The sequence below is a fragment of the Gossypium hirsutum genome, chromosome D08 (genome assembly GCF_007990345.1).
Source record: "Gossypium hirsutum isolate 1008001.06 chromosome D08, Gossypium_hirsutum_v2.1, whole genome shotgun sequence".
NCBI classification, from domain to species: Eukaryota; Viridiplantae; Streptophyta; class Magnoliopsida; order Malvales; family Malvaceae; genus Gossypium; species Gossypium hirsutum.
The window spans coordinates 18,283,864-18,309,156 of NC_053444.1; the positions used below are offsets into that span (position 1 = coordinate 18,283,864).

Sequence of the window (25,293 nt, forward strand, 5' to 3'; positions counted from 1 at the left end):
ACACAGGTGTGTGTCTCAACCGAGTGTGACCACGGCCATGCGGCATGGGCATTTGTCTCAGCCATGTGTAACACACGGCCAGGCAACATGGCCTTGTATCCCTTGTAGCTTTTAAAGGGTTGCAAGTTAGGCTGTTACACGACCTAGCACATGGCTTGGCACATGGGCGTGTGAGGTTATTTCGAAGGGTACACGGTCTAGCACACGGGGGTGTGGCTTGGCCGTGTGACCAAGTCAATGAGTTACATGGTCTGCGACACGGCCATTTATTCCTACTTTGAATTCCCACACGACCTGAGACACAGGCGTGTTTCTTGACCGTGTGAGTCACACGGCCATGTGACCCCTGCAATGTTCAAAATTTTTAATTTTTTTGAAAAATTCTCTGAGTTTTTGATTTAGTCCAGACTTGTTTCTAATGCATATTTAGGGCCTCAAAGGCTCGTATAAGGGACAATATGTATTTTTGACTTAGTTTCAATATGTTTATTGATATGATATGAAATGTTTGAAATTTCTGTCCGTTTGATTTGTAAACTCTGGTAATGCTCCGTAACTCTATTTCAGTGACGAATATGGGTTAGGGGTGTTACATTTATTGGTATCAAAGCTACGGTTTAGTCAATTCTTGGACTAAACATAGTGTGTACGAGTCTAGCTATACATGCCATTATATAACCTGTGATAGTGTGATATCTCCTGATCGTTTTAAAATATGTTTTCATATAGCAATGACATCCAACCGAGCTGACTCCAATGAAGTTGAGAGTAACGCTCAAGCCTCCATTCACAGAGTAGCATCGAGTGGTACAAGGCCTGTATCTGAGGGCCGAGTAGGAGAGGCTAAGGAAGCCTTCTTCCAGATTATGAACGAATGGTTTACCGAGTTCGTACAAAAAAACTCGGCTGCTCAACAACCTCCACCCTTCCTGCACCCCATTTGGTTCTCATTATTCCTCAAGGTTTGGAACCTATACGAGTTTGTAAGCCACCTGTTGATAAGATTCATAAATACAAGGCTGAAGTATTCTGAGCTATTGCTGAAGATGATCCCGAGATAGCAGAATTTTGGTTAAAGAATACAATCAGAATTTTTGATTAATTGTCTTATTCAAGGGCTAAATGTGTTAAGTGTGCAGTATCTTTGTTTAAAGATTCAGCTTACCAGTGGTGGAATAGGTTGATTTTTGTTGTGCCGAGAGAGTGGATCACCTGAAAGTTCTTTCAAACTGAGTTTCGAAGGAAATACATTAGTCAAAGATTTCTGGATCAAAACGTAAAGAATTTCTTGAGCTCAAATAGGGTCGTATAATTGTGTTAGAGTATGAGCGAGAGTTTGTCAGACTAAGTAAATATGCTCGTGAATATATCCTAACTGAGACTGCTATGTGTAAAAGATTCGAAGAAGGGTTAAATGAGGACATAAAGCTTCTAGTTGGAATTCTTGAGCTAAAAGAATTTGTTTTCTTAGTTGATCGAGTGCACAAAGCCGAAGAGTTGAGTAAAGAGAAAAGACATACTGGTTTTGAAGCTAGAGACTCGGTAAAGAGATCGACTGGGAAGTCATATCAATCGGCATCTAAGAGATCAAAAGAACATTACAACCGTTCTACAACTTTAGTGAGGTACTTTAGTGGACACAGAGGCAATCGATGTTTGAGTCCTAACCCTTAAACTACATCCGTAGCAAGGGTGGGTAGTGTTAGAAATGTTTGGCCCGAGTGCAAGCATTGTAAAATACCACATTATGGTGAGTGTCGACTGAAGAATGGAGTTTGTTTCAAGTGTGGTTCCTTAGACCACTATCTTAGAGATTGCCCAGAGAAATTTGAGAAAAAGAATGTCCAAACTTCGAGCCAAGCAACACTGCTGTGAGAGGTAGACCACCTCATAATCCTAGAAATATGAGTGGTAGCCTTGGTTGAACAAAAGACTTTGCTGTGAGATTCGAAGCACGAGCACCAGCTAGGGTTTATGCTATACGTGCACGAGAGAAAGCTTTTGCGCCAGATGCTATTACCGGTACTTTCTCTATTTTTGATACTGATGTTACTGCTTTGCTTGATTCAGGATAAACTCATTTGTCTGTTTGCACGAATTTAGTATCTAATAAGAATTTACCTATTGAGTCCACTGAATTTGTGGTTAAAGTATCAAACCCCCTAGGTCAGTATGTGTTAGTTGATAAAGTTTGCAAGAATTGTCCTTTGATGACTCAGGGTTACAGTTTTTCGACTGATTTGATGCTATTATCGTTTGATGAATTTGACATGACTTTGGGCATGGATTGGCTAACTCTATATGACACTATTGTAAACTATGGACGAAATATTATTGTATTGAAATTTTAGAATGGTGAGATGCTTCGTATTGAATCAGATAATCTGAGTGGGTTGCCTATGGTTATTTCAGCTACGTCAGCATAGAAATATGTGAAAAAAGGTTGCAATTCTTACATTGCTTATGTATTGGATTCTAAAGTGTCTGAATCGAAGCTTGAATCAGTGCCAGTAGTTTGTGAGTATCCTGATGAATTTCCAAAGGAGTTACCTAGATTACCGTCGATCAAAGAGGTTGAGTTTTCTATTGAATTGGTACTGGAGACATCACTGATATCGATAGCACCTTACAGAATGGCTTCTACAGAATTGAAAGAATTAAAAGCATAGCTATAAGAATTGACAAATAGGGGTTTTGCTCAACCCAGTTTTTCACCATTGGGGTGCACCAGTTCTGTTTGTTAAGAAAAAGAAAGGTTCGATTAGATTGTGTATTGATTACTGTCAGCTCAACAAAGTTAAAATAAAGAACAAGTATCCACTGCCTCAAATTGATGATTTGTTTGATCAGTTGAAAGGTGGCACAGTATTTTTGAAGATTAATATTCGTTCTGGCTACTATCAGTTACGAGTTAAAGATTCGAACATCTCGAAAACTACAGTTAGAACCAAGTACAGACATTATGAATTTCTTGTGATGCCGTTTGGTTTAACTAGTGCACCTACGGTATTTATGGATTTGATGAACAAAATTTTCAGACCGTATTTAGACAGATTCGTTGTAGTATTGATTGATGACATTCTACTATCTTCACAAGACGAGTCTGAGCATGCTGAAGACTTAATAATTGTATTGCAAACCTTGCGAGATAAACAACTTTTTGCTAAATTTAGCAAATGTGAGTTTTGGATCTGAGAAGTCAATTTTCTGGGACATATAGAATTGGTTGAAAACATCAGAGTTGATCCGAGTAAAATTTCTGCAGTTGTTGACTAGAAACCACCTAGAAATTTACTTGAAGTTAGAAATTTTCTGGGATTAGTTGGTTATTACCGAATATTCATCCAAGGGTTCTCGATGATACCTACACCAGTAACACAACTATCACAGAAAGATGTGAAATTTGAATGGTCCGAGAAATGTCAGCAAAGTTTCAATCAATTGAAAGCACTTTTAGTCGAGGCACCAGTTTTGGCTCAGCCTAAATCGGGTAAAGAATTTGTGATTTATAGTGATGCATCTTTAAATGGTTTATGCTATGTTTTAATGCAGGCAGGCAAAGTAAGAACTTATGTTTCCAAACAGTTTAAGCTGCATGAAAAGAATTACCCAACACATGACCTAGAGTTGGCATCTATTGTGTTTGCATTGAAAATTTGGCGACATCATTTTTTTGGTGAAAAGTGTCATATATTTATCGATCATAAGAGTTTGAAGTATCTAATGTCACAGAAGGATTTGAATCTAAGACAGCATAGATGGCTCGAACTATTAAAAGACTATGAGTTGATCATTGATTATCATCTGGGAAAACCAAATGTAGTTGCTAATGCTCTGAGTAGAAAGTCTTTATTTTCTCTACGAGCGATGAATACGCGGCTAACATTATTTGATGATGGCTCAATCTTAGCCGAGTTGAAAGCTAGACCAATGTTTTTACAGCAGACCTGTGAAGCTCAGAAATGTGGTGACCAGTTGCTAGCTAAACGGGTACAATGTGAGTCGACTTCTGATTCAAAATTTCAGATAGGACCTAATGATTGCTTGTTGTTCCGAGGTAAAATTTGTGTATCGAAGAATCTAGAGCTTATTCAGATAATATTGCACGAAGATCATAGTGGTAACTTGTCTGTTCATTCGGGAAATAATAAGATGTACGGTGACTAGAAACAGATGTACTGGTTGTCGGGAATGAAACACGAGATTTCTAACTTTGTATTGAGATGTTTAGTATGTTAGCAAGTTAAAGCTGAACATCAGGTACCTTCTGGATTGATACAGCCAGTGGTGATACCGGACTAGAAATAAGATCGAGTTACTATGGATGTTGTATTGGGTTTACCCTTATCTCCGAGAAAGAAAGATGTCATTTGGGTTGTTGTTCATCGTTTGACAAAATTAGCACATTTTATTCCAGTATGTATAGATTTCTGCCTTGAGAGATTAGCTGAGTTATATGTTTCTGAGATTGTCAGCTTACACGGGGTACCAGTTTGCATTATCTCGAATAGAGATCCACAGTTTACATCACGATTTTGGAGAAAGTTACACGAAGCTCTAGGTACGAGGTTGCATTTTAGCATTGCATTTCATCCTCAAACCGATGGTCAGTTCGAGCAAGTAATTTAGATTCTCGATAATATGGTTCGTTTCTGTGTATTAAAGTTTGAAGGTAATTGGGACAAATATTTATTATTGGTTGAATTCAAGTATAACAATAGTTTTCAAACGAGCATAAATATGGCACCGTATGAGGCACTGTATAGTTGTAAATGCCGAACTCTGTTATACTGGACCGAGCTCAGTGAGAAAAAGATACACGGGGTTGATTTGATTTGTGAGACTGAAGAAAAAGTAAAATGATCCGAGATAGTTTGAAAGCAGCTTTAGATCGTCAGAAATCGTATGTGGATCTTAAACGAGAAGACATAGAATTCCAAGTTGGCGACAGAGTATTCTTGAAAGTATTGCCCTGAAAGAAAGTTCTTCGATTCGGTCGCAAAGGAAAAATGAGTTCACGATTTATTGGGTCGTATGAGATTACTAAAAGAATTGGACTTGTTGCGTATTGTTTAGCTTTATCGATAGAACTAGAAAAGATTCATAATGTCTTTCATGTGTCTATGTTACGACGTTACCGATCTTAACCTTCACATTTTATCTCACCGATGGATGTCGAGATTCAGCCTGATATGTCGTATAGTGAGGAACCGATCAGAATTCTACCACGAGAGGTGAAAGAATTGAGAAACAAAAATGTAGCTTTAGTAAAAGTTCTCTAGCAACGACACGAATTAGAAGAAGCCACCTAGGAACCCGAAGAACCTATGAGAAAGCAATATCGAAACCTCTTTTCGGGTAAGATTTTTGGGGACGAAAATCCCTTTAGAGGGGAGAGTTGTAACTGCCCGTTTTCAGTGAAATCAGAATAGTGGTTTCAAGACAAAAAATTTGAAGTAAAAAATTTTATTTTATTATTATTTTGTTTCCTATAACATGATATTAATACCGTATAAAAATTTTGTTAAGAAATTTTATTTACATGTTCAATTTGATAAAAAGGACTAAATCGCGTAAAGTGAAAAAGTTGAGTTCTAATAGATAAAAGTATTAAATAGCTATAAAAATTTAAAGTGGAAGTTCTTATATAGTAATTAGACCATAAATAGTGATAGTGGATGTACATGGCTTGACAATTGTGTAATTTTTAATGTTTTTAAAGGTTAAATTAGTAAATAGGTAAATAATGATAAAATTAATCAAATTAAACAAAGCCATCACCTTTTGTTCATCTTTCTCAATTGAAATTAAAAGGAAAGAATAGCCATGGGAGCTTGAAGTTTCGATAACCCTATTTTCCCTTGCATTGGTATGTATTTTTATCTCGTTTTTGATGATTTCTATGTTTTGGGGATTGTTATAGCTTAATCTAGCTAGCTCGGGGACTAATTTGTGAAAATTTTAAACTGTTAGGGTTTTACCATTATTTAGTATACATGATTTTTGATGTTTTATGTTAGAAAATGGATGGTTGTTGTTAGATAAACAACTTTTGTAAAGAGATTTTTGATAAAATTGTGAAATAGGGATTAAATTGAAAAATTAAAATTTTTACATGGTGAAATTGTGAAATAAATGAAATATAGGGCTTTTTAGGGACTTAATTGATATTCGGCTATAGTGGGTTGTGGTGGAATTTTATGAATTTCCATTTTCATGAGCTAAGGACTAAATTGCAAAGAAATTAAAAGTACAGGGGCAAAATGATAATTTTTCCAAAAATGATTTTTGTCTAAATTGAATGAATTATATATTAAATTGAGTTAAATTTATTCGTATAGATCAAGACACACCTCGTACGACTTTAGATTGGGGCAAAGAGAAAGTCTCGGATTGATCACCGTCGTATCTACGTATACTCGTCGAGGTAAGTTCGTGTAATTAAATTGTGTATATATGTTTTTAATTGAATTATACATGTGTTATGAAATGTCATACATATATACCGACTGCATATCCAACGACGTACGGCAATTATCGAGCCCAGTTTGAACCTTAGAAATATGTAAGATACAAATGACATGTCATTAGGGTTTACATGATTTGGGTGCTGGTCCCGAACATCCTACCGATGGCTGAGGTCCGGCATGTGTTGTGGATACTCCACAGCTCATGTGAGGAGCATCATGTAGCTACGTTCCAACCCATAGCTCATGAGAGCATACCAATTACAGCTCGTGAGAGCATACCGATTTACAGCTCATGTAAGAATACATGTATAGGATTTGACAGATTACAATTATATGATTTAGCACACTATGTTTGAGCTATCTTGGGTATCTAATAGTATTCTAAATGGTTCAACGGGTAATATTCTGATACAAATTGGTAACAGTTCAGTACAGACTATTACAGGGACATGTATGAATTACATGGAAATATTGTTACATGGTATATGAAATTTGAATTTGATGATACATGTATATGAAACTTAATCAATTGTTGTGTTGATCCATGATTATAAGTTTATATATGTATTTACATGGCTAACATGATTGATGTATATGTGTTTAGGCATTTGGCCAAGTTATGTTGGGAAATGCTATGTTTACTTACCTATTGTGTGACTAAATGGTAAGTTATGTTCTATGTTATACGAACTCACTAAGCTTAAATGCTTACTTTGTGTTATTTTCTATGTCTTATAGAGAATCGAAAGCTCGTTCGGGTTGGAAGCTTGTTGGAGCTATATCACACTATCCATCGGCTCTTTTGGTATATTCGGTTGTTTTAATTTTGGTTATAATGGCATGTATAGGTATTTTGGTTAGTGTTGGCCATGTGTTTTGATTGTTGAAATGGCCATTTGTTTTGGCTTGTGATTTGGCACTTTGATGATGAGATGAATTTAGTATATGGCATATGAATATTAGTTTTCTAATGGTTGATGTTTGGAATTGATGTGAAATGACACTTTGTTTGAATGGCTTATATGGTTTTAGATGCTAGTGGTTGAATGGCATAATTGGTACTAATTGATAATTTGTGGTAAGTTAATTCAATAGCTTGAATTGATGCAATCTTGATTGCAATTTAGTTGATTATTTTGGCCAAATGGATTACATGATTGTACATGTTTATATGTTGTCATTTGAGGCGCCTAAGGGCATATTTGTTGTATGACATTATACCCTATGAATATGACTTGATTATGCATGATTTTGGTGTATTGTTATGGCTTCTGCATATATGCATTTTTAGTTGTAGGTATATGACAAGTTGGGTTAGAAAAATGGCTTGTAAAATGGCCTATTTTTGTCCACACGGGCAGAAACACAGGCGTATGTCTCAGCCGTGTGTGACACACGGCTAGGCGACACGGTTGTGTGTCCCTTGTAGCTTTCAAAGGGCTGCAAGTCAGGCTGTTACATGACCTACCACATGACCTACCACACGGCCTAACACACAGGCGTGTGAGGTTACTTCGAAGGGTACACGGCTTAGTACACGGGCGTGTGGCTTGGCCATGTGACCAAGTCAGTGAGTTACACGAGCAAGGACACAGGCTGCGACACGGCCGTGTGTCCCTACTTCGAATGCCCACATGGCCTGAGGCACGGGCGTGTCTCTTGACCGTGTGAGTCACACGGCCGTGTGACCCCTATAGTGTTGAAAATTTTCAATATTTTCTGAAAATTATCTGAGTTTTTGATTTAGTCCCGACTTGTTTCTAATGCATATTTAGGGCCTCGAGGGCTCGTATAAGGGACAATATGTATGTTTTGACTCGGTTTCAATATGTTTATTGATATGATATGAAATGTTTGAAATTTTTGTCCGTTTTATTTGTAATCTCCAGTAATGCTTCGTAACCCTATTTCGGCGACAGATACGGGTTAGGGGTGTTACATTCATATTTGGTTTTCATTGATTTTTATATTTGTAAGTTATTGTTTTTGCATTTTGTAATGTTTCATTGTTAATGCATTGAGGACAATGCATCCCGTAGGTTTGGGGTGTGTTGTGTTGTAAATATAGTATGCATAGATATATATTTTTAATATTCATGCATTTTGTCATTCATTTTACCGTTAAATACAAATGCCAAGTAACTACCAGACTGTGACAAGTATATTGTTATCTATGATATTCGATGACGATAATAATTCTTCAATAATAATTCTTCAAGTAACTACAAGTATATTGTTTTGGATAGTTGTGTGAAAATTGATTCTTAAAAGTAGACTGCCCTATTTATAATTGTAATTAGTCTATAGCAGGTTTCTTTTAATACATTTAGGAATTCTTAAACCTAAATTTAGTAAACTGACATTGTGTAATAATGAATACCATGGCAAAATGATAAGAATCACTCCAATGTTTGAAAATGTTGAGTAGATCAGTAATACTTTTTTTTGCTCCATTGTATTATTAATCAGAAAAATAAGTTCAAATAAGAGTGAGTAAAAAAATTATTTTTTAGGGAGACTCCACTGTAGTAATAGGTTGATTGGCTAAGGAGGTAGTTGTTTGCTCCATCCATCTTTTTAGTTAAAAGCCTTAACTTCATGAGTGAATTGCATTCAAATTGTGGCATGATGTAATACTAGGCAATCTAGTGTATGATCCATTGAGGTTGTCAAGTAAAGAAACCATGTGACAACATGAATTCCCTTAAAAAAATAATATTTGTAATTAAAGTTTTGAAATGACGGAATAAATGAGAATGGAGAAACTGAGTTTAGAAGAAAGATAACCTAAGTGCATTAAGAGGTATTTACTATAGTCAAAATTGCATGAATATTTAGGAATTTTTATTTTTAGGTAACATTTTCTACACTTCGTTTGCTAAACAAACCTACAAAACTTGAATCAATTTTTTATTTTAATAGAAGACTGCTAAGAATGGAAGTATAAAATATACGACAATTGGTTTAGCAATATATATGGTAACTGTGTTATGGCAAATTCATGCATTCATGCATACTCATACATATTTTGCTTAAGGACAAGCAATAATTCAGGTTAAGGGGTGTGATAACTCTTGAAAAGAGTTATATTTCAGGCCTCTAGATTTAATTAATTGTCTGTAATTAAGTAAATATGTTTGCATTTTAGGATATTTTTAGGACACATTGCATAACGAAGCTTGGATTGTGCTATAAATGTCATTATTTGTTACTAGGGAAGAAAGGTGTTGGTTATTGTTGGCAGTAGGTTTCCAAGATAAAGAAGGGAAGAGAGAAAGAGAAAGAAAATGAAGGAAGTAAAATACTGCCATGGAAAACTGTTGGTTAAATTGCCAACAAGAATGCTATGGAAATTCCAGGAAGATGATGTAACACTCAGTCCACGTCACTCTCAACCAGTTATACTTGTACCAGATATACCACCGTAAAAAAGAGGAAGCAAAAAGTGTGTGCTGAGAAGTAGGAACCTACCCTATAAAGGAGGAAAGAGAAAAGAAAAGTGGAGAGGATTTTTAGAGAGAGAGGAACTGGAGAGTAGTTTTTCTCTGTATCAAATTCTCATGGAAAATTCCAGAGAAAAGAGAGGAGAGGGTAGCAGCTTCCAGAGGAGAGGGTAGTAGTTTCTAGAGCAAAAAAATCACAGACGCAAGGAAAAGGAAGAGAAATCTACCTTGGGTGTTGCATCAAATCTCAATATTAAAGTGAAAGCTGGAGTAGTGAGAGCTTCCTGCAGTTTTGCCTTTATTTTTTTATTTGAATTTTGTGATTCGTAAACTTGAATGATGATGTTGAATGGTTTTGTTTTGGATTTGAATGTCCAATCCATGAGTTAAATCTCATTGGGTTGGAATTATTTGGGTGAACTTTTATTATCCTTAATACCCATGGTCTGATTCTGAGTAGATTATTCTTTCATTCGATTTGTGATTATTTTAAAATGCATGCATGAAAGCTCTAGACATAGATGATTGTATGATATATTATTAGATCTAATTTAATTCTGAAAAGGTTAAATAGATTGGATTATTATCAGTTGATATAGGTGAGTGTTCGAAAGAATATTTGTAACACTCTAGACGTAGAAGTTGCGATCTGTATAGGGGAAGGAAGAACAGTCTGGATATCATTCTTGAGTTCTGTAGACGTATAAAAACTCATAATGATAGCTTAAAGTCTGGCTCTCGAAAGAAGCAGACTGTAGTAGTGAATCCTTGAACAGTAGAATAGTCAAGATTTTGCTATGGCATTATTATGATATAAAAATAAAACATGAGTAATTTCGACCTTTATTATTCAACAGTACAAATCCTCATCAATTATTCTTTGAGAATTGCCATAGCATTACAATTGCCCTAGCATTTTTCATTCATAATTGATTTTATTAATCCATTCATTAATTTTTTTTCATCAATTTGTCATTTGTTTCTTTTGCACAGTTTAATTAGTCAATCTCATAGTAATAGCATAACCATTTTTTAATCAATTTCGATCATTGTAGAGATGATACTCACTCATTACTTTATTACTTGATTCGACGTGTATACTTGCACATTCGCATTACACATCCACACGCGACAATAGCGAGCATAGATGATGGGGTATAGAAGATTCATAAAAAAATTTATCGTTCACCTGTATATCGTGCAAAATTATAAAAAGTAAAAAAAAAAAGACAAAATTATAAAAAATTTCTCGTTCACCTCAAACTCGAAAAAGACCTTACATTTTCTTTTTGCTCTTTCACTTTTTAATCAACCAAACAGAAACTAATGTTTCGATCATATGATCCAAACACCCAATTCCTGAGTAAAACAAATTCCAAGTAAAAAGGTAAAAGAAAATTTAAACCTCTATCAATCTAGGTATAAACCAAAACCTAAAACACAAAACAAACAAGATGTTAACTGACCTCTTGGCTATGTTGGTTTTCTGGGTATTTCTTTATTGTTGGGTACTTAAAAAATCTAGGGAAAGTGATGGAAAAAATATATGAGTTTTAGTGAGAAAGTGCCACTAGTAAAGTTAGTAGTAGCACTTCCTTCGTTTTCTTTCAACAATTAAAAAACATTGGAGTTTTGACTTTTGACTGCATTCAAAATGTAAAAAATGATTTTTTTTTCGTTTTCCGGTTGAAAACTTGAAATTTATATTTCTTTTTTGCTTTAGTGATAATTAACAAAACGAACAATTATAAAATCTAAAATTTGGACAAATTAGTAGGAACATATGTTTTAAATTACCCGACAAATATATACCAATAAAATAAAATAAAAACCGTTATAAACTAAATTCAATAACTATTTCATAGTTGAATGAAAAGATTAAAAACCATTTATTTTAATCACTAAAAATAGAAATGAACTAAATTCTATAATCCCTCCATCTTTTTGCTCAACCTGTAATCCTTCTATTACTGATGTTGAATTGTCCAAAACCTTAAATTCTTTTTTTCTAACAACGAAAAGACGATAAAGAAAGGAAAAAATTAGGAAAATCATCAAAACCCTAAATTCTTTTCTTCTAACAGTGAAGGGACGATGAGAGAAAGGAAAAAAAATTAGGAAAATCAAATCTTCAAGAAATTGAATAACCCAAAATCTGAGGTGGAAATTGTTTTAATCTTTTAAATTTGAGTTGAACAAAGTTGTTGATGTGACATAAAATAATTGGATAGGACCATATATAAAGTGGGGAAAAGAGTTCATAAAATAATTTTTCGTAATTTGTGTACTAATAAATTATGTAAAACTTAATATTATTTATTGGTATTTTTAAAAAATAAATATTATATATAAAATTATTAATACCCGTTAAATATTTATATAAAATTATTAATCAATACTATTTTAAACTAATATTTATAATTATATTGTTTACGATAATGATAACTAATTATTAATACGCATATATTGATTTTAAAAATAATATTTATATAATTACTAATAATATAATATATATTATAATCAATTATTATATATGAGCTAAGCAGAATATACATATATTCAACATATACGAGTATATGCAAGGATGGCTATCCTTGGAATTTTCAGATTTTTTTAATTTTATATATAAATTATCATGTATTTTAAATTTGATGTCCACATTGTATAACATTCACCCCATTAACTAAATTGTATTTCATATAATTCGTCTCTTTAAGCCGTAAGATTATACTTTATATTAACAAAGTATTTTTCAGTCTTTAATTATATAACTTTAATAATAATCAAATATTAATATATGATAAGCTTTGAAAGACTAAACTTAGAGACTCTATATGGACTTTAAAATCAAATTCTAGAATTAATTGATTTGGCTCTTACCCATATATATTAGGTTAGTAACTTTATTGTATTTTGATTTGTATGTCTTGCTAAGGAATTATCTTCCTCTGATAAGGTGCCGAGTCTAACTAAGACAAATAAGTCAAATATTTATCCTCTTCTTCATAGAATTATTCGTTTTGTGCTAACTTTTCCCGTATCTACTGCAACAACTGAATGAGCATTATCAGCTATGAAAATTGTGAAGACAAGGCTTCACAACAAAATGGAGGATGATTTTCTTTCAACTTACTTGGTGGTATACATCAAAAAAGAGATTGCTTGAGAATTTTCAACAAATTCTATCATTGATGAGTTTGATCTTATGAAAAAGTGGAGGGTGCAATTTAGGATGCCTAGCATTGAGAAATAGGATTAAGGCCAAGTTTTTTTAATTTAATTTTTGGAATAATCATGATATTAATAAAATTTTTAGTATAGTATTAGTTATCCTTTTTTTGCATATTGGGAAGAAATATTTAATTTTATATAGTATGATTTTTTTATTTTATTTTATTTTACAGTTAAATCGTTCATGATTTTTAAAAAACATTAAATTGATTTGTTTGATAAGAAAAAAAATTATTAAAGAAGAATTGACAATTTTTTATATTAAAAAAATGTTATTTGGATTTAGAAGTTCCCATTGGAGTAAAATCATGAATGCGTCCCTGAGTATATGTATACAAATATTATAATAATATTATTACATGACTAATGAGTATATTATATTAAAATAAATTACATTAATGTAATTATACTAATAGTATTAATATACATAATTGATATTAGTCTATATAATATATATTAGTTGCACGTGAAGTATACTAATATGTAATATTATCAATTATATTAATATACTAATATGTGATTTAAGTGTTGTATGGATTTTTTTTAAAATTTAATTCGTTTTATCCATCCTTTTTTAATTATTTCAAAGTATCAAGGGAACAAATTTGGGCTTCAAACAAATCGAAAATCCAAGGGTGATGCAGAAGTTAATATACATCAAAAACAAATTGCAAAATATAAGATAAACTCTGATATATACTTTGAGTGTACAGGCAAAATTAGTTTAGGAATATAAAATGATAGTTTTTATTTTCATTTTTAAAGTATTTAAAATGTTATTTGCTTCATACTTGATATGATTCCTAAAGTAAATGAAACAATTGTTGACAACAATTCATATTTTGAAATTTGATTAAAATTTCCTTGCTTTGTTTAAAAATAAAAAATCAAAATTTTGTCCTTAAAATAAATTTTAAAATACGTTTTAGGATAGGGTAAAATTACTCCACCATCTTCTAGAGTTAGTTGATGAAGTATTTGAAATCGGTTTTTCACTCCTTCAAAATTTCCAATTACGTTTGAAATTTTTAAAATTTATTAACATAATAAAATTTTAAGACGAAAACTTATATTTTATCCTAAATCTATATTGTTAAGATAATTTAAAAGATTCAAACAATGTCTAAATCAATTTTAAATGAATTATTTAAAATAAAATAATTTTACCTTTATAATTTTTTATTATTAGTTAATTAATTTTTAAAATAAATTATTTTAAATAAATTTTATGCATATTAATTCTAAATTTTTAATGATATTGCTTGTAATTTTTTCTAAAAATATTTTATTATTTGTTTATATATTTTTAAAACCATATATTAAAAACGTAATGAATATAAAATTAATTATATATATAAAGAAACCAAATCTAATTTAATATTTAAACGGTTTTAGTAATATTAAGTTATTTATGTCTTTAGTAATTAGTTTTTTTAATGCACTAATATTCGTTTTTAATGTTGAATATTTTTACTTTAAAAAAATATTACCCCGCCTAAATGTTAATTCATTCAAACGTTAACTAATATAAAATTCATCTCTTATTTTTATTTATATTAATTCACTACATATTTTTAGTTATTATCATATTTATTTATTACATTCCATTTTCTTTTGCAAATCCGACCCACAGGAATCTTAGTTTTCAGTTACAACTAATATAAACACCTAATCACTTTTTTTTTTATACAATTAGGAGTAGGAGATGGGGTAATAAGGTTCGAATTTATGCTAAATAAATATTTGATAAAAGCTTTAACCACTGTTCTATTCAAGTTAAGACACGTAGTCACATTCTAAATAAAAAATAACTATTAATAATATTTCTCTTCCAAAAATATATTAATTTCAAATAAATCCTAATATCTACAAAATACTCGCATATTTTTAAAGTATGAATTATTCATGTATCATATAGGTAAGAAAATTAGTATATATAATATAACAAAGTACACAAATTAGATTTGCAACAAGTAGGGGTGAGCAAAACTCGATTCGACTCGAAAAAATCAAAAAAAAATTCGAATTTCGAGTTAAACGAATCGAGTTATTCCAGTTAATCGAGTTATTCGAATCAACTCGAATTTTTTTTCGAATTCGAATAATTCGAATAATTCGAATATTAAACTATAATATTTTACATTTTTACCCCAAACTCCCAAATCTTTTTACTTTTCCTTCAAAACTTTTACTCATTCTCACTTTCCCCCCAAAACTTTTACTCCCCTCCCCTCCCAACCCCCCAATCTACCCAAAATTCATTTCCCACCAAAATTTTACTCTCCAATTTACTTTTTCTCAAAATTTTACTCCCAAAAACCCTCAAAACCTTTTATTTTCCTTCAAAATTTTTACTCCCTCTCACTTTTTCCCTAAAACTTTTATTCCTTTCCCATCCCACCTCCCATCTATCCCAAACCCTCCCCCCTCCAATTTTTTTTTAATATTTTCCCTCCAAAATTTTACTCCCCCTATTTACTTTCTCTCAAACTTTTATTTCCCAAAACTTTTTATTTTTCCTCTAAACTTTTACTTCTCACCCTTTACTCTCAAATAAAAAATCAAAATTATCCTAAAAAAAATCACTAAACATAAATAGCAATAATTTTATTTATATCTACTATTTATATTATTAAATTAAATTTCACATTTTATATTATTTATATTATTGAATTGTTTAGTCATATTGAATATTTATATTAAAATTGAATTATTAACTATTCCATAAAATATTCATGTTAAAATTTTATATTAGTATCAATTTCACATTTTATTTTTAAAATAAATTTTATTAAAAAATCATATTTTTACATTTAATATATTTTTTAATTCCAAAATACACAGTGACAAGAATCTGAAGATAATTGAAACAACTAAGCAAGAAAGAAGCTAACCAGTATAATAAAAACTAATAAATAAATTATGAGGTGATGAAAGTTAATAAAAAATTTGATTAATGTGGGCAAATTTTATTACGATGGGTGACAATAGTTACAAGAACCCAAAATTATTTTTTAAAATTTAACTCGAACAAATATATTCGATTCGATTCGATTCGAATTCCATCTCACTTGACTCGATTCGAGAAAAATTCAAATAAAGTTAGGATGATAAAATGAGATTCAAAAACTCGATTAACTCAAAAATTTTCGATTCGATTCGATTCGATCGAATGCTCACCCCTAGCAACAAGTGGTGCAAGTGTTTTTTTTTATGTAAATTATTTTTTAAAAGTTTTTTTATTTTCCATTAAATTATCCCAAAATTTAGTTACCCTATTATTTGTATATATTTTTAAAACTACTATTTGGGTAAATTATTTATATATTAAGAATTTTTTTTTAAAATTTTTAGATAAAATTAGTTGTTCAAATTAAAAAATATTGAGATAAGTTTTAAAAAAATAATTAAGATTAAAGTAAATTATGCATAGGCTAAATGTGTGTATAAATTTAGAAAATATATTAAAGTAAATTCTAAAATAAAGATTAAAATTTTAAAAAGTTTACCGTTCAAAAATATTAAAGTAAATTAAGATTAAAATTTTAAAATTATTAAAAATATTAAAGTAAATATAATTGGCTTAAGAGTTAATTGAGCGGAAAAAATGCAATTAAGTTTTTAGGAAAACAATTCATCTATTGAACTCGCATTTGATCCCGATGTGACATGTTAAAATATTAAATTGACATGACATGTCACGGTAGTAAAAATATTAAAAAAAATTATGTGTTGGCATAATATACTAACGTGGCATTCCACTTAAAAAAATTTAAAATATAAAAAATTTAAAATTAATAAAAACATATATACATCTAGACTGAATCTAGGTAATTATTTATTTGTATTCATTTAAGATAAGTACAAAATTATAATTTTTAAGAAAAATTATATGATACATGTAGATTTTTTGTTTTTGAAGGAATGTTGATTTATTTTATAAATTATATAAAAGATGGCTCTTATATGAGGTTTTTAACTACTAATGTTTTATTTACATCTTTAGGCCTTGTTGATATTAACAGTTTTGCAATTTAGTCTTCGAAAATATTTCAACAATATTTTCTAAATTTTAATTATTTTATTTACTACACATACATTTAATAATTAATTTAATTTAGTCCCTCAATTTGATTTTTTTTGTATTTTTTATATTTAGTCCTTCCCTTTAAATTCTGAATTATAGCTTTCATGATTAATTAATTATTTCAAAATTTTGAAAGTATTTTTAATAAAAATAAATAATTCTTGGTTGATTTTAAAAACATTTTTGTATTCATTGGTTTAATTCAAAACCTCCTTTTGTAAACATGTTATATTTAATTTTAATTTGTTTATTAGTTTTTTAATAGTAACTCAGTTTGTACTATTACAAATTAAGTATAAAATAGTGTTAACTTTTTTAAATATTTTAATTTACGTAAAATTTTAATAAACATTATTTGATTTATTCTTTCATATTTAATTTAAAAATATATATATTTAAAATTTTTAATTATTTTAAAATTACTTTTAATGACCATATATAGAAACTTATCTTTTAAAATTGAATTAAAAACAAACATAAAAAATTGTGGCAAACTTTGATAATGAATATTAATTAATTATTATTTTAAAAATATTTAATTTTAAATTGTTTTTAATATTACTTAAAAATAAAAATTAAAGTTAAATAAAAAATCATGTTTTATAATATTTAATTTTAAAATTTTAAATTTATTATGACATTAATTTATTGTGTTTTAATTTTGTAATCATTTTATAATGAAATGTTACAAATTTTTTTAAAAAAATTATGAAATAATTAAATATAATTGAACACTTATTTTATTTTATTTTCACTTTCTCAAGCATCCTATTTTAGAAATATTACAAATTTGTATCAAATTTTAAAAATAAATATAATATATTTTAATTAACACATACAACCAAACCTAAAAAAAATTAGTGCTACAATAAAATATTAAATTTTAAGATAAATACAATAAACCAGAAAAAAGAAAAGCAAAAACAAATGTTTTTAAACTATATCAAAGATACTTCAATCAATTTCCCTCCACAAAATGTTCGCTTTGCCAAATCCGACAGCTAATATAATAGCACTCTCATATTTTGATAAGTATTTCAGGAACCCAATAAAGTACAAAACCAAAAATCAATCCTGAAATGAAACTGAAAACCAGCACCGTTATAAAAATTTGCATCCTTACAGTTGGGGGATTCTGTCGCCTATCTCCGAGTGGTGGTGCATTCATCAACTGGGTTCCATCCCAATACAGCAACCGGTTTCTGCATGAAACCACCCCATTTTCATTCTAATGTCGGCTTATGATTCAGTATTTCAAAACCAATATATATATATATACACTCACACATGAAGTACATAACTTCTTTCCATTACACGATGGAGAGGCCTATGACCATCAAACGTAAACTGAAGACAAGAAGACAAATAAATAAGTTAATCTTATTGAGCATAATCAGATATTGTTTATAAACAATGTCGGAAATACCAAAAGAGAGACATAGAAAATAAGTTACAAATTGCTCGCCAATGTGCCTGTTGCATCCATTGCAACGGACTTTCACCGCTGGCAAATTAAAGAGGGGCCTATGAGTCCATATAGGATCGGTCTTCACATTGACACTACAAATATCAAGCAACCACGATGAGACAAATATCTTACGCATTATGGCAGAAAAATCTATTCACCCTCCCTTCTATCTGAAAAGTTCGTTTCAAAGTAAGATGACTACTTATAAAGATATATAATATATATAATGTATGTATATGTGTATATATCTCTATAGTTGTATCTGTTGGAAGAAGGAAAAACAGAGGATTGGAACAAAGCAACCTCCTGCTCATACAATGATTCTCGCACGAATATTTTCAATGAGATTTTCAAGATAAACATGTGGCAATGGATGTTTAAGGCCATTAAAAGCGCATCACTAACAACAGATAAAAGCTTTTAATCAGTCTTGGCCTGTACAACACAACAATCAAGGACAAGCAATAACACAAACAAGAACTGAAGTTGCAGTAGTAAAAGAAGAATCTTTTTATATTCATATGAGAGAAAGAGAGCAACAGAGAGTTATTACAGTAATGATGTGGTTGTCCAAGGTGAGAAGGTGGTTTCTGCAATTGCGGCACAAGAAGAAACGATTTCGACTATTCATTCGATAAGTAACGGGGTTTGTGGGCATTGGAATTCAAGAAACAAGTACTTTCAGAAATGATTTGAGCCGTGTCCAAGAAACACCCATTGTTATCTTTTAAATTCCAGATTTCAGAGGGAGAAGAAAGCAACTATAGGGTTCTTGGATGTGAGTTACAATTTTGGAGAAATGGGAATGATTTCAGTTCATGGGTTTTATGTAAACAACATGAAAGCAGATAGATTGCCTCTTTTCCTGTTATTACTGTCAAGATGAAATGGGATTCGCGGGAAAACCGGCTAAAATTATAAGGGTAAACCACAGAAATAATCACGTAACTATGCCTATAGTTCTATTTGGGCATTTTTATTAGTTTAATAGTAAATTTAAACCTCCAATGTTTACACATCTTATTAATTTGATACTAAATATAAAAAATCAACAAATTTAGCCCTCTATATTTATAAATTTTTTCATTTTAGTTCTAATTTTAAAAAATTCAATAAATTTAGCTCTCAAAATTTACAAAATTTGTCAATTTAGTCTAATTCTAAGAGTTTAAAAAGGAAAAAATATATTTTTTTAAAGTCATTTTTCGATAAAAAAATATAAAAACGATTTAAAATTTTAAAAAGCATAAATAAAATTATAAATAAAAAACTAAAACATATGTATTAAAAATAGGGTTAAATAGCGATTTGCCCCTTAATTATTCCTCATTCCTCAATGTGGTACTCGTGGGGGGGGGGTTGTTCTCAATTTTCCGTCAAACACCTTACTCCCTCCCATTACGGTAAGTGATGTGGCATTGTGGACCAATTAATGGCCAACATGTTTCAATTATTTTTCATTTTTTTCTTAATTTTCTATTTATTTGATATATAATTCTAGCCCAATGACATATTGACACATGACAACATAATAAAAAAATATTTAAAATAAAAAAGTTACATTTTTTAAAATCATTAAATCTTGAAAGAAAAGTAAAATATTCTTTTACAAATCTAGAATTATTTTTAAAAAAAAATCTCCTATTGTATTGCATCTTCTTCTTCGTTGTTCAACTGCTATTAAGGTTTTCTAATACCCATTTTTAATCTTTTTACTTTTTTTCACCTCCTTCTTCCCTATAGCTAAAATCTCCATAATTTGCCACGACAAAAGGTTGAAACATTCTTTTCTTTAGTTTTTCTTTTTTACTTTACAAACTTTACTTCGAAATCCGACTATGCAGTTTCAAGTCTTTAAATCCAAAACATCGATAAAAAAACTTAAATCAATTATGAAAAGGGTCAAGAAATTTCTATAACGAACAACCTTTTCAACAAATAAAGGTTCTCCATTCCTAACTCAAGTCAGTGAAACCGTCGTCGTCTGCAAGGGGGTTTGGGGTTGAGAAATTTCAGTGTTGACGAGGGAAAGAATGAAAAATTACATTTGGGTTTTATCGTTGCTGTTGTTCTTGACACAGTGACTCTTTTGTTGAAGCAAGTAGGGATAACTGTCACAGGTGCGGATCAAAGCCTATGACCATTATGCACAAAACGTCCCATAGAGGTAAACAAATTAAATGCGACTCATTTGACCTTTTGAACTGACTCGACTTGTGGAACATATGGAGAATGTCACATCCCATATTTTTATTAATATGTGGGCAAGATTGAAATCAAAGGAGTGTGTAGTCTAGTGGTTTAAAGACTATTTAGCTAAATTAAGGGTCCAAAATTCAAGTCCTAATGTTCACACTCTTTTAATTAATTTTTTTTTACAATTTTCCCATGTGCACTAATGCATTGCCATCCAACATCCTTAGTTGCCTCAAATAGGTTGGTTCCCTTCCCCTTTTACGAGTCAAACTTGCCTTAAGTTGGGAACCATGATCCCCTTTTATGCTCCTATGTTCCATCTCTTTCTCTTTCATTTCTTTCTTGCCTTTTGCTATGATTCAATGAACCTGGTCACTGTTGACCAAACTACACACACCCATTGCAGTCCCTACCTTCCTCATTTCTCCCATATTCTTTTTTTTTTCACTTTCATGCATCTCTATTTTCTCTCCATTTGAAAAAAGACCCACCTTCTCTTTTCTTTAATTTTTAATTTTACACCACCACAACCAACCCTTGTACCACCATCAAGTGTCCTTTTAGCCACCTTTAGCACCGCCCTCTCGCTCCTCCTCCTTTCCATCATCATGCGCTGTCGTGACTGCCGCCGCGAGCCACCGCAGATTCTTTTTCCTCATCTATCTTATATATTTTCTTCCTCTTTCCACACCTTCTCCTTCGCCGAGACCTCATAGCCCTCTATTGTCGGACCACCACTCCTCCGTTGCCAGGTCACCGCCATCAGACCACCATTGTCGTCCTCGCCGGTGACTGAATTCTTCTTTTTCTTTCTTCCTCTTTCGTTTGCCAATTATTTTAGGGATTAAAACTCACATTTTCTCTTCACTCAACCAATTATTTTTAGATCACTCAAATCACCAATCTCATTCCTTTCTCGATTATTCGACCATTCTGTATTGAATCAAGTGTAAGTATGGTTATTTAGATTGTAAATCTTTCACTTAGGGATTTCGCAACTTGGCTTATTGGTATAATGTCATGGTGTCATCATAATATTTTATTATTTGATTATTATCGTACTAATAGGATTTCATATCAACTTGAAGGGTCGAACAATATTCAAAGGGGAGACCCCTAATTCTGCAATTGAAAACCCTTCTTTCGATAGTCCTAGATCATGTGGTAAGCATTGAGGAGACTTTTATTAAGCGATTTTTAAAGTGATGAAAATATTATCAAGAGATCTTAATTAAGAAATGTTATTTCTTTGTTAGATTGTCTTACGAGATTGCCAACTCTTGAAAAGAGTTATATTTCATGCCTTTAGACCTAGCTAATTGCATGTACCTAAGTAAATTTAGTTGCATTTTAGGATATTCCATTCGTAATTTTCATTGCATTACATTAAGAAGACTGGACTGTGCTTAAATGTTATTGTATGTTACTTTTGCTTATTTGTGGGAAGGATTTGTCTAGTAGTAATTGGTAGGTGCAGGATGCGGAGAAAGAAATAAATGAATGAAGTTTTGTCATGGCACAATGTTGGACAGTTTGCCAACACGAATGATGTGGAAATTCCAAGAAGACTGAGTTAACACTTAACACATAACAGTTTTGTCCCAACTTTACTTGTACCAGAAAATCTACCTAAAAAGAGAAAAAAAAAGATCATGAGATCATAGGTTGATAACCACCTACCCTTAAGTAATGGAATTTAAACCAAAAAAAAATTAAAAAAGAGGAGAAGATATCTTGGTTGTTGGATTTAGTCTAGGGATAAAGCCTATAAAAAGTCAAAGGAGGAAACCCTTAACGACGAACAAAGGTGGAGATCCATAGGCGAAACTAAAGGGTAGCGGTTGAGTAGAGATGGAAAGAGGAAGACAAAGGCAGTCCATCTCAACCACCACAGGACACTTTGCCGCTGGAGTGTGAACTGGACATGCAAAAATTATCTTCCCGTCGTTTTTCTATTATTTCTTAACTATTTCTTAGTAAATTGATTTGATGAAAACAATGTTGAATGATATGTTGGTTTTGAATTTTATTTTCCAACCCATGAGCTAAATCTCATAGAGTTGGGATTACATGATAAAACCTTTATTTTCTTTAAGGGTTGAAGTATAGATCTAAATTAATTTACTATTTCATTCAATTGTTTTTATTTCTAAATTGTGTGTGTGCAATCCCTAGACATAGACGACTGTACAATTTTCCCATAAACTAATTTAATTCTAAAAAGGTTAGATTGGTTGGACCGAAATTGAATGATATGAGTAAGTACTCGAAAATACTTGTAGTAAACTCTAGACATAGAGCAGCGTTCATACAGAAGGAAATAATGTAAGGAACCGTATTAAAGGCCTATAGAAACGGGCAAGGTAACTTGAGGTTTTTGCTCTCAAAATAAGCAGACCACTTTAGAACTCTTCTGAGTAGTAGATGGATTACGATTTTGCTGAGGCATTACTGACAATAAGGGTAGATTCCTAGTAATCTCGACCTTCTAACTCGACATTGTATATCCCTTATTCCTTGCTGTAGCATCTTTGCCATCGCATCCTTAGTTGTTTACTTGTTCAGTTATATATTATTCATATAATCATTTTCATAATTTCCACTGCATTTAGTTGTTTACTTGTTCAGTTACATATTATTCATATACTCATTTTCTTAATTGCCATTGCATTTTTACTCTTGCACTGCCATAGCATTTTCAATTATTCATTAGTTACACATATTGTTCACATTAATATTCCTTTTGTTTACCACTTCATTCTTATCATTATTTTGCTCTAACATTAATCTAACTTTATTATAATAACTTGACCATATGTATACCTAATTCGATCCCTATGGAGACAACCTCACTTATCACTTTATTACTTGATCCAGTGTGTATACTTGCACAATTCGCATATCATATTAACACGTGACAGGTTTTTGGCGCTGTTGCTAGGGATTAACAATTTTGTGTAATTTGGTTTGGTTATTTTACTTAATTCTATTAGTTTATTTAACTTAGTTATATTTAATTTCTATAGGTTTGCCATTAGTGCATAAGAAGAGGCATTCCTGCTAACAAAGACTATCCTTTTGACCTAGAGATCGAGAGAACTTTACAAAGAAGGTTGAAAGAACTGTGAAAAATGGCTAGAAATAGGAATTATCTTGGTCTCAATGATAATCTGAATGGTCAATATGCTAATCCTCCTATTCGTAAGGTGATAAATGATCAAGAGAGACCAATTTGAGAGCATTTTGTTCCAATTTTGGATTATATGAATCCAGGGATAGTCAGACCATAAATACAAGCTCATTAGTTTGAGCTAAAACTGGTAATGTTTCAGATGTTACAAATAGTAGGACAATTTGGTGGACTACGCAATGAAGATTTAAGACTGCATTTAAGAATTTTTCTAGAGTTTTGTGACTCATTTAGACAACAGTGTATTCCTGAAGATGCCCTGAGACTTAAATTGTTTCCATACTCCTTGAGAGACCGAGCAAGGGCATGACTGAATACTTTGCCATTCAGGAACAGTAGCATCATGGAATGATCTTTGCCAGAGATTTCTGCTACAGTATAATCCACGAAATATGAATGCCAAGCTTAAAAATGACATCACATCTTTTCGAAAATTGAAGGATGAAACGTTATATGAAGCTTAGGAATTATTTAAATAATTACTTCAAAAATGTCCTCTTCATGGATTCTAGCGCTGGACACAAATGAAGATAAATTATAATGGAATGAAAGCGCTTACGAGGATGGTAGTTGATGCCTCTGCCAATAGTATTTTGTTGGATAAATCTTATAATAAAGTATATGAGATTTTGGAAAAGATTGCCAACAATGATTATCAATGTCCTACTACAAGAGTTTCGACAGGTAAGAAAGTTGCTGGTACCATGGAACTTGATGCAATTACTTTATTGACTGCCCATGTATCATCTTTAACTAATATGATCAAAATAATGAAGAGATCAACTCTAGTTCAAGAATCGTTTGTTTATTGCGATGAAGACCATGTGTTTTATGAATGCCCATTAAATCCAGCATCTGTGTGCTACATGGGTAATTTCAATTGGAATAATAATCCCTATTCCATCACCTATAACCTAGGGTGGAAAAAATATCCAAACTTTGGTTGGAAGAATCACTATACGAGGAATTTTAATAACACTGCAAGATAGGATGCCATCAATGCACCACCTAGTTATAATCAACCTATGCCGAGGCAAAATGTCCAACAAGGTTAGTCATCATCATCATCTTTTAAAGACTTGCTGAAAGAATTTATGGCCAAGAATGACGCCATAATTGAGAGTCAAGCTGCATCCCTACGAGCTCTTGAGAATCAAGTGGGGCAGATAGCAAATGCTTTAAATTCGAAGCCACGAGGAGCATTGCCA

At 31.3% G+C, this 25,293-nt stretch overlaps 1 long non-coding RNA gene and 1 other non-coding gene across 2 annotated transcripts; both read right to left on the reverse strand.

The window, feature by feature from the left end:
• Window positions 1-18,149: 18,149 nt before the first annotated feature.
• LOC121219799 (uncharacterized) lies at window positions 18,150-19,613 on the reverse strand. Its single transcript, XR_005916695.1, has 4 exons — window positions 19,253-19,613; window positions 18,686-18,791; window positions 18,517-18,578; window positions 18,150-18,433 (listed from the first exon to the last, which is right to left on the reverse strand). It is a non-coding gene; the product is annotated as an uncharacterized lncRNA (long non-coding RNA).
• Window positions 19,614-24,486: 4,873 nt separating this feature from the next.
• LOC121220486 (small nucleolar RNA R71) lies at window positions 24,487-24,593 on the reverse strand. The gene has a single exon (XR_005917688.1). It is a non-coding gene; the product is annotated as a small nucleolar RNA R71 (small nucleolar RNA).
• Between the last annotated feature and the right edge of the window lie 700 nt (window positions 24,594-25,293).